The sequence below is a fragment of the Sorex araneus genome, chromosome 2 (assembly GCF_027595985.1).
Source record: "Sorex araneus isolate mSorAra2 chromosome 2, mSorAra2.pri, whole genome shotgun sequence".
Lineage (NCBI taxonomy): Eukaryota > Metazoa > Chordata > Mammalia > Eulipotyphla > Soricidae > Sorex > Sorex araneus.
This window is the reverse complement of record NC_073303.1, coordinates 349274142-349290860: the sequence shown is the minus strand read 5'-3', so window position 1 is coordinate 349290860 and position 16719 is coordinate 349274142. Positions and strand designations below refer to the sequence as shown.

Sequence of the window (16719 nt, the reverse complement as noted above, 5' to 3'; positions counted from 1 at the left end):
GGTCACACCCAGAGATGCTAAGGGGTTACTCCTGGCTTTGCACTCAGGAATTACTCCTGGCAGTGCTTGGGGGACCATATGGGATGCCGGGGATCGAACCCGGGTCGGCCGCATGCAAGGCAAACGCCCTACCCGCTGTGCTATCGCTCCGGCCCCTTAAAATATAATTTCTTATAATTTCTATGTGGTAGTTTTTCATTTACCCACAAGCATTCATTTAGGGGACAAAAATGAATTAGAACTTCAAATGCTGCCTGAATATATTTGCTTACCCCTCCCCCCTCGCACTTTCTTTTTTCTTGAAAATTTGTTTGCTGTTATATTATTTTCACTATTTATCACCACCATGGATTCATAATTAACCCACTCTCAAAATGCCAAGGAATATCTTATTACTATTTTCAAATGTTCCTTCTTATATATATATTAATGCTCATATTGAAGAATGAGCTATGGGCTTCAGAAGAGGATTTAGTTTTTTTACCTGATTCAAAGTGTTCATCCACTCATTAAACAGACACAAAAAATAACACAAATGATAGAAATTTTGTTAAATTCTTTGTTTCACCATGGGAGAATTCAATGCTCATAATATGCTCTTTTAAGAATTCTGGTTTGGAGGTAAAGTATGGTTTGAGGACCCACACAGGATGGGAGATGCATGCTGAAAATAGAATACAGACCAAACAAGATGGCCATGCAGTGCCTCTGTTGCAAACCACAACACCCAAAAGGAGAGAGAGAACAAAAGGGAATGCCCTGCCACAGAGGTGGGGTGGGGTGGGTGGAATGGGGTGGGAGGGTGGGAGGGATACTGGGAACATTGGAGGAGGGGACTGGGCACTGGTGGAGGACATAAACAAAATGTAAATATGAAAGTTCATAAGTTTGTGACTGTAACTCATGGTGATTCACTAATAAAAAAATAAATTAAAAATAAATTTTAAAAAAAACGAAAAAGAATTCTGGCTTGAAGTGTGATTCCAGTTGAATTTCCCATGTATTTGTAGTTTGCTAAACAATATGAGGGCTATTGAGGACTTTGAGTGTGTTTAAATTACCTGAGATTTCTAGCTCATCTCACAACTATATCCATAAATATATTTCTAAATATACTATGTATTTTATGCATAAAATAAAGTATATTTCTAAAATCCATGATTTTTGTATTACTCTAAACTTTCTTGTGGATTCTAAATATATAGTAGGCAACATTTTTTTGATAGAATTTATCATATAGTCTAAGATTAATTGTTTACTTCAATATTACATGGCATCTTCCTTTAAGTATTTCTTTTATCTAAAAATGAGACTTTAGTTTATATTCTACAAAAAGATTTTATGCTCCACAACTGAGCAATTATTTTGTTTTTTCTCTTTCATTACAATTAAGTTCTTTCTTCTTCTTGTTTTTTATTCTGATTTGACTGGGCCCACGAATCAATATCCCTCATTTGACATTTAATCTCCCTCTAATCTCTTATAATCTATCCATGTATCTGCTTTAGGGTGATCTCTTATTACTTGAATTATACTTGCTATTCTTTATTACAGTCAACTTATAAAACAAATGGGCTGGGACACTTACTAGCTGATAACCTTCACTTGGTCTCAATTCCCACATTTATTAAAAAGGGAGAACTATAATATGTCATACTTAATATTCCTCTTACCTTAACTATGTCATACTTTATCTAAAAGAATATACTTTTTTAACCATGTTTTTGGTTTATAGATTACTACGTTAAGTTTATATGGAACTTTTATCACAATGATTGATCAACTTTTTTTGCCTAGTTCCTACTTATTTAAAACTTGCTATATATAATGAAAATTATATAAAATGTATGTGTATGCATAAAATCAACAAATCAACAGCCATAGCTTCAAGCAGATTGTAAATCAGTTCAATACATTTTCTGAACTGTTCCATTTACATGGACAAACTCACTGACTTTACAGATGCTATATAGCCACATATTAAAAAAAAGCATGCTGATGGAGTGCTAAAGTAGATTAAAAACGTAGTCATTAATTTTCTTTTTACTTCTCAAGATTCAATTTTGTTCATTACAAAATGTGTTCATCACTGTATTACTGTATCACTGTCATCTCATTGTTCGTCAATTTACTCGAGTGGGCACCAGTAATGTCTTTATTCCTCCCAGCCCTGAGTTTTTAGCAGCCTCTCCTTATTCATGTTTCCCAATGATTGGAGGCTCTTTCAGGGTCAGGGGAATGAGCCTAATTGTTACTGTTTTTGGCATATCAAATAAGCCATGGGTAGCTTGCCAGGCTGTGCCTGTGTGGGTGGGATACTCTTAGTAGGTTGCTGTGCTTTCCGATATGTGTGTGTGTGTGTGTGTGTGTGTGTGTGTGTATTACTCTCTATGATTTGTTGCCTACTATCTGGACTCCATCGAATATGGTGTGGTAATTATAAAAAATGGGTAGCAAGCGTCTTTATAATGACAGGCTTTATAATGGCAGGCAGAGGATCTCTGCTTCTGGGTCCAGTTGAGTCCAGAGTCCAAGGTCAAAAAGTCCCTCATTATCTGGGTTCCGTTTACTTCATTCATGCATGAGAGGCTCGGCCGGAGCATCCAGAAAGCACCTGTAGCATGGCGGCAGTTGGATTGTGGAGGTCAGCTGCCAGGGCTGTGTCCCTTGGGGTGGGGAGGCTTCTCATCCTCCCCCCTCTGGGTTCATGATACAAGATATTATAATTACACAATTAAAGTGTCTATTAGATGATGAAATGATTAATTTAAAGGAAGAATTATTACAGGAAAAGAAAACTTAATTTGACTGCCTGTGATGACCATACAATAAGGTGAACCTCAGAGGGTCATACATACTCGTACATATTACCTGAAATGCAGGCAGAATCTGGAACTTCTAAGGAACAGAAGATGCAAAGGTTATGAAATACTACCCCTTAATCAGAGTTCTTTATATGACAAAAAGGAGTGTATATTTCTCCATTGCTATTATGATACAGGATTCTATTTTCTCACAAAGGTATTCTTATACTGGCTGTAAAAGTTAATCATGTTGTAAACCACCTCTAAAGAGATCCATCTAGCAAGGAAATGTGGGAGATCACGTGACAGTCACTTCCCATGAGCAGCCACTGAGAAGTTGAGACTCTTAGTCACAAAGCCATAAAATGAATTTGTTCAACAACCTAAAGAACCTAGTTGAGACATCTGATTGTGACCGTCATAGCTGTTTTGTGAGCCACTTAATGGAGAGGTCAACAAAATAATGACAAGTTCTTAGCATTTAAAACTATTGAAATGATAGGTACACATGGTTTTAATATACTTTTTTTAGGAATAACTTATTATGCTGCACTGAAAAAACCTTAAAGGTTTCACTAGATCAGATGTGTTTGTCACAAAATGAAACTACACAGTATTTATGACAAATTTGATCAAGGCAGGACAACAAAAGTTTGATAAAAACACATTGCAGAGCATTTTGCCTTAGATTTTTATACATGTTTATTTAGATATACTCTATCTTAAGAATTATCACATGATTCTTGGTGGTGAAATATGTGCACTGGTGAAGGGATGGGGGTTTGAGCATTGTATAACTGAGACTTAAACCTGAAAGCTTTGTAACTTTCCACATGGTGATTCAATAAAAGAATAAATTAATAAAAAATAAATAAAATACTAAAAAAAAGAATTATCACATGAAATCACATATTTATATTAGGAATAGTTTTTATCAGAAACATATTAAAATATTAATTAGTAAATTCATACTCAAATTTTAGTAGGACTACATCAAAAGCATAAATAATTATGTTGCATATCTAATTTTTAAATAATGAGAAAAATGAAATAGTAAATAATTAAAATTCAGTTGATATTTTAAAACTTTGAATTTGCAAACTAATAACAGGTATTGACTATGTGGGATAAAGTGATTTTTGGTAGATTATTGGTACAATTAGTGACAGTAGAATAAACATCATTGCATGAGTTCTATTGGCAGTCATCTGAGGGAAATAAGTTTAAGATTATCCGAGTAGTTATTTTTTATTTCCCCCATGGTTTGGAGATGTATCAGGTAGTGCTTAGGGATTACTCCTGATTCTGTTCTCAAGGATTATTTCTGGTAGACTCTGGGGAACTTTATGAGGTACTAGGAATTCAACCTGGGTTGAGCTCATGCAAGGCAAGCAATCTACCTCTGACCTATAGCTCAGGCCCATCCGAGAAGTTTACACATAAATTAAAGTATTTAATAAGAGCATTAAATGGGAAGGAGCAAACAGGTACAGTTTGAGTAGGTTATGATGGCAAAGTAAAGTCCTAACTCAGAACTCAACATAATATCTAGAATAGTAATGGTAGAATAGGTAAAATGTTCATTCGTTTTGAGAATCTAGCTAAAAATAATGGAAACATTAAATAGTCATCAATGAAATGAAAAGAGGTAGACATGGAATACATTGTCCTATTTGTTTGAAAGCCCTTTAGATTGCCAAAAATAGTATGATAATCTAATGAATCAAGATCATTAGATTCTAATTTTAGGGAAATAATGGTGAATGACCAATAAGTACAGCAAAGATTCAAATTCCCTCAACTTTTAACTTAAACAAAACTGAAGCTCGAGATTTGAGGAAAGTACTCACTGATGCTACATAAAATAGAAAGAATGAGGAATTCTTAAAATGAATCACCCTACCCAGGTGTCTACTGTTGAGGAAAGTTCAGTTAGCCAAGAACTACATTAAAAAGTATGGTATATAACCTTTGGTTATTGAAATTTTTATTGCAGCTATATTATCCTTACACTGAATGCCCATTATCCCAGCTACTGGTTCTCATAGGTTTTTGTTAGCGGCTTTATCATGTTGCAGTTTATACTACTTAAGCAGGCTATGATGATATATTACAGTCAGCTAAAGTGTAGAACATTCTTAGATTTATTTTGACACCTAAAGCAACTTTTCATTAGGCTGGTAACAAGCCATATAGATGCCATAGTCCTTGCAAAAGCATCATTAGGATGTCGAAAAAGTGCTGACATAAATGTGGACATTCTCAAGAACATGTTTAAGAAACTGATAGGGTGGAAGCTCTTAATTTTCTCAGGTAGTAGTAGGGGGAAAATCTATATGCAAATTGGAAAGCAATGGTGCCCATTTTTCTTTACAGAAAAAGTTCCCATTATGCACCTCTAAGAGCTCCACCCTCCCCAGACTGACTTTTTATGAAATTACAGCATGCGCTGGGGCATTGTTTGAACAATATCAAGTGCCTTCAACAGCTGCTTTGCAATTCTTGGAATAGTGAAAACATTTCATGGGACACATAAAAGCTTGGGATGAGATATGAAGAAAAAAAAACCTGGAATGTATTATTAAGTAATGCAACATAGGAACAAAAACAAAATCATGAAACTTGTTATAAATCTTTATGTAAATTGATTTCACAACCTAGGTGGAAAAAAAATAGAAAAAAGGTAAAACCTATATGGGCCAATTTGTTAACATAAGTTTCTAATATGAAAATTCTCAACATATTACATTGCTACAATTCCACAATGATCACTGTAGATTTGAAATTAAATGAGACTACTAGTCAAGCAAAAGCTAGAGTGAAATTGGTAAATGGATATATATATATATATATATATATATATATATATATATAATTACCTGCCAGATTGAATCCAGTGAATCAAAAGACACACTGCACTCTCTTGTATATATGCATACATTCATAATATATATAAAAACTATGGATTTCTATCAAACATCCTTCCAATATCAAGTAATTTGTTTCCAACCCCATCAAAAAATTGGGAGAAGAAATGAACAGAAGTTTCCTCAAAAAAGAAATACAAATGTCCAAAATGCACATGAAAAAATGCTCCACATCACTAGTCATCAGGGAGATACAAATCAAAACAATAATGAGATATCATCTCACACCACAGAGACTGGCACACATTCAAAAGAACAATAGCAACCAGTGCTGGCATGGATGTGGGGGAAAAGGGGACATACTTCCATTGTTGGTGGGAATGCTGACTGGTCCAGCCTTTCTGGAAAACAATTTGGATAGTGCTTCAAAAAGTAGAAATTGAGCTTCCATATCACCAACAGTACCGCTTCTGGAAATATATCCTGAGGATGCAAAAAAGCACAATAAAAATGACATCTGTACCTATATGTTCATTGCAGCACTGTTCACAATAGCCAACATGTAGAAACAACTCAAGTACTTTAGAACAGATGACTGGTTAAAGAAACTTTGGTACATCTACACACCAAATGTATGCAGATGTTAGGAGAGATGAAGTCATGAAATTTGTTTATAAATGTGTAGACCTGGAGACTATCATGCTAAGTGAAGTGAGTCAGAAAGAGAGGGACAGACATAGAAAGACTGCACTCATTTGTGGAGTATAGAATAACATCACATGAGGCTGACACCTAAAGACAGTAGATATAAGGGCCAGGAGAATTGCCCCATAGCTGGAAGCCTGCTTCATGAGCAGAGGGGAGAAGGCAGATGGAATAGAGAAGGGATCACTAAGAAAATGATGGCTGGAGGAATCAGTCAGGATGGGAGATGTATGTTATAAGTAGATAATGGACCAAGCACGATGACCTCTCAGTGTCTGTGTTGCAAGCCATAATGCCCAAAGTAGAGAAAGTATGGGGAATATTGTCCGCCATAGAGGCAGGGGGAGGGTGGGAAAGGGGAGGTATAGCAGGGATATTGGTGCTGGAGAATGTGCACTGGTGGAGGGATGGGTGTTTGATCGTTGTGTGATTGTAATCCAAACATGAAAGCTTGTAACTATCTCACGGTGATTCAATAAAATTAAAATAAATAAATAGATAAAAATAAAAAAATTAAAATTTTCAATTTCCCTTTCTAATTTGATAATTACTATAGCACTGTAGCACTGTCCTTCCGTTGTTCATTGATTTGCTTGAGCGGGCACCAGTAACATCTCCATTGTGGGACTTGTTGTTACTATTTTTGTCATATTGAATATGCCATGGGTATTTTGCCAGGCTCTGCTGTGCGGGCGGGATACTCTCGGTAGCTTTCCAGGCTCTTAAGAGGGACGGAGGAATCGAACCCGGGTTGGCCACGTGCAAGGCAAACACCCTACCTGCTGTGCTATGGAAATGAGAAGATTTGCTGTCATTTCAAACTGTAAAAAATCAAGAGCTTAGCAGGTGATACTACTATTGTAAAATATTGCCTTGCATGTGGCCAACCTGGGTTTGATTCCTCTGTCACTCTTGGAGAGCCCAGCAAGCTATCAAGAGTATCCCACCCTCACAACAGAACTTGGCAAGCTACCCGTGGTGTATTTGATATGCCAAAACCAGTAACAAGTCTCACAATGGAGATGTTACTGGTGCTTGCTAGAGCAAATCGATGAACAACAAGATGAAAGATGGGGGAAAAATGACAAAATCTAAGGAATAAAAATAAGCCAAGAATTTAGAATTGTATATGGCAGAAAATATCCACAAGGAAATTAAATATGTGCCATCAGTAGAACTAAAGTAAAAATTATGCTGAAAATAAGTCCTTCAGACAAATACTGAGAATTTTTTTAAACGGACAACATATCTTATAGTAAATTCAAATTAATTTTTATGGTGTCAAGTGTCAGTGAGTTTTCTTCCATATATAAGATAGTAGATATTTTAGGCAATTCAAGCTATATATAGTTTTGTTTATATATTTTAATTTTTAATTTTAGATGTATATAACTATTTTTAGTTCATAAGTAATAAACAGATTGCTAGATATACTCCACAAGCTATAGTTTACTGAATTCTGGTCTAAAAGCAGTAACAACAATATAAGATAGGCTGCACAATGTAAGTTGGAAAATATATATTTTTTAAATGCTGCTACAAGGACTTGCAAGTGAGAGCCCTCCCCATCCCAAGGGCCCAACTCTGGTCCAAAATCCTCCACAACCCAACCGCTGCCACGATCAAGGCCACTCCCCTCACACATGAGTCATGAGTGAAGTTCTACGGAACCGAGGTAATGTGGAATTTTGTGAACATGGACTCTGGGCTCAATGGAACCAGGAGTAGAAATCCTCTTCCCGCTTTTCCCCGACTCTGTCCACCCAGGGGTCATGCCCATAAGCCAACTCCTGCCAGTGCCATATAATCTTGTCATCAGCCGCCCTCCAGAGCACACGGCTGCTTCTCACGAAAGGGAGCATAACATGAGACCCCCATAACCATGCCACCAGACTCCGTGCCAGGCTGTTTCACACTGGGCAGCCGGGGGTGGGGTGGGGCGGTGTGAGAGCCCTCCCTGTCCCAAGGACCCAGCTCTGGCAGCCAAAAACCTCCTCAACCCAACCACCACCATGCTCAAGGCCATCCCCCACATGCATAAGAAGAGCCTCACATATGAGTAAACATACTCCTGGACCACATGGCTGTGAAAGTGGCCACATGACACATCATAAAACACTCCCTACCTATTCCCCATAATTACCACACCTCATTTGATGGGGTTCAGATAGTAGGCAACAAATCATAGAGGGGAAATATATATATATATATGCATATGTACATATTTTCAGATATATATATACCAAAGCTCACATCACCCAAACTTTAACATGTTAGTGATATCCTATAGAATGTCTTAATGGCTCCTGCCAAAATAGAACAATCTTCACACTGTTTCCTATATGAACATTTTTTGTAAGCATGTTCAGCAGTTCTTCATAGCAGACAATACAATATATATTATTTCGGTTGTGTTTTGAGACAGGGATTGGGATTTGGGATGGAAACACCCCAAATTTGTTGGTGGGAGGGTGTAATGGTGGTGGGATTGGTGTTTGAATATTGAATGTAATCAAACATTGTGAACTAACCTATAAAATTTAAAAAAATTTAAAAAGTAATGTGGAGTTCACGCCCAATTCAATTAGCTTAATCAATGGTTGTATAAAAAGCAGTGTTCCTACATCATAAACAATGTTGTTACAAGGATATTATGAACTACTTTATAAAAATAAAATTAAATTAAAAAATATTGTTACAAGGTTAAAAAGGAATAATGCAACTAGAGTCATTTAATGTTCATACATTTTTAGGTAAGTGATAGAACATCCAATTTAAGGCAGATTTTTATTAGTGCTAAAATCTTTTTAAAAATACATGTATTTGCATTATATAACCTAATGCAGGTTGAATTTTTTAAATGATATAATATTTGATTAGCCCAACTAAATACTAATAAATTCTAGTAAAAATAGCAAAGAGTCAAAAGCATTTAAATTCCCAAATATCAACAATCATATTAAATGGATTTAAGCTCCAATTAAATCAAAGATTGTCATAGAATATTACACTTAGGGAGTAATACTAATATGACTTAGGGAGCAGAAATTTACCAGAGGTCAGGGATCTGCCAAGAAAGCTTTAAAAGATATCATAAAGAGTTCTTTCTATGTTTCCCTGCAAGTAATTTATAGATCCAGGTCTTTATCAAGGTCTTTAGTCTATTTTGATTTGGATTCTGTGCATAGAATTTTTTCTTTTGTTTTCTCCTTCCCTCCTTCCCTCCCTCCTTCCCTCCCTCCCTCCCTCCCTCCCTCCCTCCCTCCCTCCCTCCCTCCTTCCTTCCTTCCTTCCTTCCTTCCTTCCTTCCTTCCTTCCTTCCTTCCTTCCTTCCTTCCTTCCTTCCTTCCTTCCTTCTTTCCTTCCTTCCTTCCTGCTTCCTTTCTTCCATTCTTCTTTTCTTCCTTCTGCCTGTGATATCCAGTTTTGACACTGAATTTAGAGACACGTTTAAGTGCACCTTCCACCACGGGCTAAGCAAGTGGAAGCAAAAATAATCAAATGGTTCCTTTAAATTAAGAAGCTTCTGCACCTCAAAGGAAATGATGACCAGAATACAAAAGCATCCCACAGACTGGGAAAAATGATTTGCCCACCACTTATCTGATAAAGTGTTAATGTCTAAGATAGATGAAGCACTGATAGAAATTTACAAGAAAAAAAAAGTACCCAACACCTTCCTTCCTCCCTCCCTCCTTCCCTCCCTCCCTCCCTCCCTCCCTCCCTCCCTCCCTCCTTCCTTCCCTTCCTTCCTTCCTTCCTTCAGATTCTTCAGGTGTTCGGGTCTGACCTTATCAGGACCAGGTGCTGTACTCATCTTTATTGACAAAATGGCATGTCAGATTTTGGAAGGGAGGACGTTGGGAATGACATATGCATCCTGCGGAATTTGAATTTGGTATGTGGACAGGTGGACGTGGCTGTCAAAGACATTCGAGTAGAAGTCATGAATAATTCTGTCCATTGCCCTTCTGGAAGATGTGATAGATCCATCAGGACGTCACAGGTCAGTCATCTTGGTCTTGTAGTTGGTGAAAGATAGGCGAGCGTTGCGGATACTTTTCCTGGCTTCTGCCGCATTGGCCAACACTGCTGCTTTTCTCTTTGAGGTCTTCCTTTATTGCTTTTCTGAACAGCTTTGTGAGCTCGGATGTTAGCTTGTGGTTGCCTGAGGCTCGCGCCAAACCACGTTGGCGATGAGCTCGAGAGTTTCAGAAGACAGGCATCTGTTTGTGGATTTCCCTCTCTTGGCATTCCTTGCACAGTCATGGAGGTGCTGAACCAGTTGATTTTATTCCTCACCGATGCTGTCAACGACGGCATCTACCCACGTTGCCGCAATAATGCCAAAGAGCTCCCAGTTGATGGTCATTTTGGAAGTTCTTTTCTTACACCTAAACTTTGCAGTCCTTTCTCCCTGCTCTGTGAAGAAGAACTTTGCATGAAGGATATGGTGGTCCGATCCCATTTGGAATTTTGGGACAACAGCCACATTGGTCAGGCAAAACCTTTGATTGAATATGATGTGGTCAATTTCATTGTGGAACTGTCCACCAGGAGACTCTCATGTCCAACATTTAGATCCGGCTCTCTAGAACTGTGAGTTACCATGGATGGCCTTGGTCAACATGATGAACTCAGGCAGTCTCTCAACCTGTTCATGCCGTTTTAGGCCATGGGTCCCAATGTGCAGTTCTTAGGCACTCTTCTCAGTCCTTCTTGGCATTAAATCACCGATAATGACCTTGTAGAAGGTGTGGTCTTTTTTATAGAACTTCTCCAGCTCCATGTAGAACTTCTCAATTTCTTCTTCACTGTGGTTGGATGTTGGTGCATAGACAATGAAGATAGAAACTGGAAACAGTTTCTATCCAGTACTCAGCCACCACCATGCTTCAGGCTGCTTTCCAGACACTCAGGGGGAACCTCACTCATGAGTGAAGCCCCACAGAACCAGGTAAAGCAGAACTTTGTGACCTTGGACTCCAGCCTCAATGAGACACAGAAATAAGATCCTCTGTCTGCCTCCTCTAATCTCCGGCACCCCAAGGATCAAACCCAGAAGACCCAATCTATCTGCGCCAGATACATATGTCATTAGCCTACCTCCACTACCTCCACTACCCAGACACCGCCATGCTCTAGGTCATTTTCTGGACACACCACAAGACACTTAATACCCATTTTCCATAATTTCCACAACATATTTGATGGGGTTCAAATATGGTGTGAACCATGGTAACACCTGTAATGGTGATTGGAGGTCACCCTAAAAGCCTCCATATGTCTCGAAGAGACTGGCAAGCTATTGAGAGAGCCCCTACCACATGGCAGAGACTAGAAAGCTACCTGTGATGTTTTTGATAGGCCAAAACTAATAACAACAATGGGCTTCATTTGCCTGATGCTAAAAGAGCCCCCAATATGGTAGCGTTAAGAAGGTTGAACAAGGAGAGGCTGATAAAATCTCAGGGACGAACTAGACTGCCAAAACAATGAAGAACTAAAATGACTGCCTGTACTTTCAATGCATGTATGCTGGCATTGGAAGCATCCATCGAGGACCTGGTGGTGCAAGTGCAGAAGATCAAGTACGACATCATTGTTCTGACTGAAACAAGAAGGCACCAATCACATCACACCATTTTTGACACTGGAGAAGAACTGTTCCTCAGAACATGTGATAACAGAGGCATTGATTGTGTCGGTGTCCTTGTCTACAGGAACTTGAATCGATGTGGCTCACTGCTGGCAATTTCTAAAAAAGAAAATAAGGTAATAATTGTAAAAATATGAGGTAAAATCATAAATAAAATTATAGAGACCTGAGACAATAATTAATTATTATTTATGAAAGTTTTGTTCAACATGGCCACAATGAATAATAAATATAGAAATTACTCAACAAATGCTCCCAATGGAAACATGGAAGTAGTTTCTTGTGAGTCTCTGCATTATCATTTTTTATCAACTAACAAATATGTAAACATTGTTATATTCATTGCCATTTAAATCTGTTATTTCATGTATATAGTTGACTCATTTAATTGAATTAATCTTCAATGGTGCTCTGATGTATGGCTTACAAATTTTTTTAACATTTTTTTTCTTTCTATAGGATACATTATTGTTTACTTCCCTTTAATAACACTGACACATTTCAATTCTGCTTTAGGTATCTTAAATACACAAATCACAAAAAAGTCACAAAATACAAAATATATGACACATGATACTCTAAAAAAAATCACTTGTTTTCAGAATGACATGTGAAACAGCAATGCAGACTGTCATCTTGTTCTCTCTTATGTAGGAGTGGATATGTTGACTTGATTCTGTGCATGTTTACAAGTGATTTCAGAAGTGCCATGAGCACTTATTTTGAGGTTACAAATAAATCTTAACAATTAGATGCATTCACAAATATGGAATTTATAAATAATGATAATTGACAGTATACACATACATTTAGATGAACAACTTAAATTGATGAGTAAAATTCACATGTTTTCCAGGCCATACTTGACTTACAAAAAATCAATTGTTTTTGCAAATAACTACAAATAGCAGTTTGAAAATATTTTTAAACATGCTATTTTCAATAGCCTTGGTAAGAATATCAAATACCTATGAAAAGTTTTAATAAAAAATGTGCAAGACCTTTTCAGAGACAGTATAAAATACTATTTATATTAATGAAGAGTCCATATTTTTGACAAGTTAAATCTCCATAAATTGGTGTATAGAGTAAATGCAATTATGTTGTCACAATACAAAATTTTCGCAGTTTATTTTCGAGGAAAATGATAAACTGTTTTTAAAGTATGCATGAAAATACAAAGGAACATGAAGATTCAAGATTAAGTTGAAATGCAGAACTAAAATGAAGATTCTACACAACAATAATCTTAGAAGGCCACAGTAATTATTTAGGAGAGTGTGATATTAGCATAGCATAAAGATAGGGAAGTAGATCTCTGGAATGGGAAATTGAATTCAAATTTATATTCATGCCCGATCTATGTAAAGGTGAGACTATGAGACATATAAGAAAAAATAAATTTTTCAATGAATAGATAGTAAATTAAAATAAATAACTTCTTTTAATTAAACACACCACCAATATTGTAAAATGCAAATCACGTTTTGGAGCTTATACCTATAATACACATATTTAACATAATATTTACAATACAATGTGTAAACTATTTATAAAATTTAATTTATGCTTCTATAAGATATAGTTGTATATTATAAATTTTCATCTTATATTTGTACTTAATATTATGATGAGGAAAAAAATTTCTGACAACTTACTCAAAGGTCAAGGAACTTAAATAGGTACCTTACAAAGGACTGTATCCAAAGGTCAGTAAGAGACTAGAGAGACAGACTAAGGGCTAAAGAGCTTTCCCTGCATGAAACCAATTCCAGTTCAATCCCTGGAATGACATACATTTTTCCATGACTACCAGTAGCTCCTCTTAGTCCCAGCACACTCGTGGGTATGGCCCTAAGCCTCCCAAATAAGGCAAAGACAATAGTCAAGAAATAAAACAAAAGCCTTTTGGAGTCACTAGATAGAAGGGAAAAGTAACCCAGACTTTTTTTATGCTTTCACAAACTCACCACTTGTAGCTGCCATTAAAATCGACAACTTTGCAGTATCAACAGTAATGTGCTACAACTAAAACTGTAGTATACTTCTGAAGAGAAATATAATTTACACAGGTACTTTGAGAACCTATCTCTATTTAGCAACTTGAACAAATATTTACCAAAAGCATTCTATATTCTACCGAACAAAAACACATTCACAGCTCTGTCATAAACACTGTACCTTTATGTTGATAGAAATTATTTTCAAGGGAACCAAATGTAGAAGGCAATCAATCAAATATCCATCAAAGGTAAAGGGATTAAATGAAAACCAAAAAGATATGCCACAAAAGGCATAATATGCTACAGTAAAAGTGACTGTACTACAGGAACAAACAATAATATGTCAGGATATTACAAACTTTCTTAAGAGTTAAAAAGAAGTGTACTGTTTAAATTCCATTTATATGATATTCAACGACAGGCAGAAATAACTTTATTTTGATAGAAATCCTATTTTCTTTCTGAAAGAACAGAGCACATGGAAAAGTTAAAGTTAAATTCAAATACATAGAGAAGGCTTCTGTACTACTGATAATTTACTGTTTGTGCTGAGTGGTAGGTACACGTGCGTGTTCACATCATTAGCAACTATACTTATAATTTAAATATTTAGCATATTTTTCTTCAGCATTAATTTTAAGTACTTAGAATTATTAATATCTATATTTTGAGCATGAGATGCTATCCTTGATGATGAAAAAAATCAGACTGATAGATACAGACCCAATACAACACAATATCTCTCTTAAAGTTTTAGAACTTCCTATAAAGAGCTTAGAGCCTACAATCTAGGGCAAAAATATGTTCTATGCTATTCAATTCCATGATCTTATGCCTCTCTCAAAATTAAATTTAACTTCATAGAAAACTCAATAAAAATGCACAACTCTGCTAAAAAGTAATTGAATAGTGGAGAAAAAAAATAGTGACATTAAAATATATACCACTACAGAATTATTTGTAAGCAGATGAGCCAAATATATTACCAAATGGTTACATTTTTATTGACTATTATTTGAGGAAAAAATTCAATAATGACAGGAAAACTCTATGACCATTTAATCATTAGTTATATCAAATCTTCTTTATCATCTTGTAATTTAAAAATGGAGCAATACCCTAGAACTCATGAATGACAGGAATGTAGAATGTGATTGTCTTATGCAATAATATCCACTGTGTCATTGGGGGAAATATATCTATACAGATATAGATATAAGCACACAAGTCTCAACCTTTAACATGTTAATAATCTCTTATAGAGGGGCATAAAGGCTCCTGGGTGAAATACAACAAACTTCACACAATTTCCTTTAAGAAATCTTTTCTGGATTATTTTTAGTGGATTATTCATACCAAGAAATGCAAAATAAATTATTTTGGTTCTGCTTTTGGGGCAAGGAAACATTTGAAATAATGGTGGTGGAATTGATGCTTGAATATTAAATGTAATCAAATATTGTGAACAACTTAAAAAATTAAATTAAATTTAAAAAATAAATAAATTCACTAATAAGAAGTAAACATGCACATGTTTATGTATGCACTTATGTTTTTCTCCCTGAATCCCACATTACTGCAACTGAAAACTCTATTTTCTTATTTTTCACTTACAGGATGGTGATTTGTAGAATGGTGAGATCCTGGTGGTGAATCTGTAATACAGCTCACGGAGGATTCTTATGTATTGAGATTGAACACTCTGTTTGGCTAAGGATTCGATGACCGCTTCAGTCTCAAACGAATTAAAGGCCTTCTTTAAATCGATGAACATTAGACAGAGCGGCATCTTGAACTCTTGCAAAACCTCAAAGAGCTTGGTCACCATGTGGATATGGTTGAACGTCCGGAAAAATGGCCTGGAGCATGTCGGCAGTTGTGTAGTGGAGGTTGGCCCCTGAGGAATTTATCTGGTGCTGGGAGAGTGGGTCTTTGGCTGTGGTTAAGAGGATGAAGAGCCTCCGGTTCGAGGCACACCTTTTCGACCCCACCATTCTTCCTGCACTAACACATGCCTCAGAGACCTTGGCCCTATGAAAATAGGAGGAGAACACTATTAAAGTATCCCAAAGAGGAATCGAAAGAGCTATGACTAGAGTATCATGTTTCACTCAAGTGAGAGAAGGAATCCGGAGTTCTGACCTCTGTGGATGATCAAGAATCAGGGACTCTGTCTTGTTTGCCAAGGCATCAAAAATGAGATGGGCCGGACACATAATGCTATTTAGAGACGACCGCTGGACTAAGCTGTTACCGACTGGATTCCACGGGACTTCAAAAAACCACATGGCCGCCCATCTATGATATGGTCGGACTTCTTTATCAAAACTCTAAACAGGGGCTGGAGTGATAGCACAGGGGGAAGGGCATTTGCTTTGCACGCAGCCGACCCGGGTTTGAATCCCAGCATCCCATATGGTCCCCTGAGCACTGCCAGGAGTAATTCCTTAGTGCATGAGCCAGGAGTAACCCCTGTGCATCTACGGGTGTGACCCAAAAAGCAAAAAAAAAAAAAAAAAACCTCTAAACAAATAGTTTGAGGCTCTTTGTGTTCCTGGAGTGAGCAGATGCCATTGGAATACACTAGCACACAGGGACAAATGGAGACGTTACTGGTGCCCACTTGAGCAAATGGGATGAATGAGTCGAAGATCAATGGGATGACAAGTGATACAAGGATG

General features: G+C 36.8%; 1 non-coding gene across 1 annotated transcript; it reads right to left on the bottom strand.

Annotated features, from left to right (window-relative positions):
• Nucleotides 1-404: 404 nt before the first annotated feature.
• LOC129403079 (small nucleolar RNA SNORA40) lies at nt 405-531 on the bottom strand. Its single transcript, XR_008629062.1, has one exon. It is a non-coding gene; the product is annotated as a small nucleolar RNA SNORA40 (small nucleolar RNA).
• Between the last annotated feature and the right edge of the window lie 16188 nt (nt 532-16719).